Below are 2,500 nucleotides of genomic sequence, written 5' to 3'. Positions count from 1 at the left end.
ATAGCATCGCCACTTGCATTCTTCTAAATCGTGGACTTGGATAGTCGTAATGTTATGTTTCACCAGCTGTTTGTGGGCGAAGAAAAAAAACGATGGGAAGACAATTTCCCGACAATCATCTATAAAATCAAAATTAAGTATTACAATCATCATTATAACCTATTATAACCGAATGATGAGATAATTAGGCTAACCCTTTTCCCTTGATCTTAAGTACAAGTCCAAATTAGTAGGTAGGATGATGTTTTGAATACATTTAGCTCAATTTTCTCGACCTGAAGGAGAAATTTTCAAGCCCCGTTAGTTATGAAAACGTGCATTCGCCTGTAAAGTAGTTTCCTTCAGCTCTGAAAAACCCATCCAGATGCAACTGAGTTTTCTACATCTTGTATGTACCAGCAAGTTTTTAAAGCTTTTAAGTCGATGTCATTGAAAATAGCAAAATTACTGTCATTTGATTTTGCCGCTGTTAGTCTAGTCGTACGTTGACTAGTTGCAAGTATGCGTAAGTTTTCGGACTAAAGACAATTTTTATGTAGCTGACTACTCTAACAGAGTGCGAGGAATTAACGCTGGTATTGTGTACGCTCTTGTTCAATGCGAATCGAGTAAATTTACTGAAATAGTTATCGAAAAACGTTAATGGGACCACGAAGTTCTCTGCTTGCAAATGAAGAGCTACGGTATTTCTTAATCGATTTGTATCGGATAATGCGAGAATCACGGTGAGGGAGAAAATCGTTTGAATTAGAAAATAATTGACTCGCTGCACCAGATCTTCACCGTTTTTATTTATTTTGTTGAAAAACATTCGCAAAAAGAGCTAATTTTAAGCATGTAAATTCCCTCCGTCCAAAAGCATTTGATATGCGATCTTAGTTGTCATTTTGTAAGAAGGAAGGGGTTTGATGTGCCATTCTCAATCGAAACTGGATGCCTCTCCTCTTTTTGAATGGTATCTACAATTGATTATTCTGAACCTGTTACACACCTTGAGCAGGAATACGATAGAAGGAAGAAAAACTAGTTAAAATCAATGTCGACAAATTCTGGGTTCACTTCAGCTAGATCTGTTCTAGGAATGTAAGTGAATGTGACGAAGTGGCCAATCAGGCATCACAAAACTAAAACTGAACACTAAAACCTTAAAACCTGAATATGAAATTTTCTCTACAGACACAAAACGAAAGCTGCTCATGTTAGCACTCTTTTTCAAGAAATTATTTTTTTTACCACAATTGCTTGTAATCTCGCAATCTAATTGGCTAATTTGCCGTTGTCGATGAGAGTCTAGACAACGCTGTACGCGTCATGCTCGCGTCAATTTGTCACGCAATGTAATAAACAATCAGGAACGCCCATTTTGGGAAATAAACCAATCATATTGCGAGAAAGTTATAGACAACGCTTGCAATTTCTTCGTGTCATGATTTTGATCACGCTCTGAAATAAAAACTTTCCTTGACGTTGAATATATTGTGGTAAAAAACAAATCGAAAGTGATTCAGCGTTGTCTGTACTCTTATCGACAACGATATTCGTCATCAACATTTTGACCACCGTGATGAAGAATATCGTTGTCGATAAGAGTACAGACAACGCATTAGGCACTGATGGGTGATATTTTGTAAGAAACGGCAAAATTCTTTTGCTCGTGTTTTGTCTATTTTGTAGAGACGACATTCTTTCGCTAAAATTGACTTCAGCTAGAGTCATGTTGGCAGGAGGAAGGAATCGCCATTGTATGAACATACGAAACATTCTATGAAAACAACCCCCCGATTCCAACTCACTTCCCTAAATGCTAAGACTTATCTTGAAAGAAAGTTATTTCCATTTCCAAAGGAAAACCAAAAGATTGCGCCACAGAGGTTATCCAGATAACCTTTTGAACATGACTCTATCTAAAGTCAATTTTAGCGAAGGAATGTCGGCTCTACAAAATAAACAAAAAAACGCCCAGAAGAATTTTGCCGTTTGTTACAGAATATCGCACATCATTACTTAATCTCAAACATATTCTTATTAACAAATGGCATCTTATGCAAAACCAGCCCTTACTAAGAGAAATCCTTAAAATACCCTCCCCTTATTTAATATAGAAAAGGGAGGTCTTTGAAAGATTTACTCGTTAGAGCAAAGCTCTCAGGTCTTTGAATTTCCTATCTTGACCAATAGGAGTCGTGCTTAGCCTGTCTACACCTTGAAACATCATTGAAATATTTATAAGACTCTATGAACTCAGTGAACTCCCATTTTTAAGAAAACCTCGCTTTATTGAAAAAAGGAGCATAGTTTGTATGCAAAAGACTCAGATTTGGGAGACCACAGGTAGGGATGGGCCTTTTATGATTTGCAAGAATTTTTTTTGGCTGCACAACACACCCATGATTTTCTTTTTCTCAGACCTGGCCATGCATGGATTGAATTACCGACCACTCGACGTTTTTTTTTTAACCAAATGATATTGACCAAATGCAATACAACACAGACTTAATTG

This window comes from Montipora foliosa, unplaced genomic scaffold (genome assembly GCF_036669935.1).
Source record: "Montipora foliosa isolate CH-2021 unplaced genomic scaffold, ASM3666993v2 scaffold_433, whole genome shotgun sequence".
NCBI classification, from domain to species: domain Eukaryota; kingdom Metazoa; phylum Cnidaria; class Anthozoa; order Scleractinia; family Acroporidae; genus Montipora; species Montipora foliosa.
The sequence above is the reverse complement of the archived record's forward strand: the minus strand, read 5'-3'. Positions refer to the sequence as shown.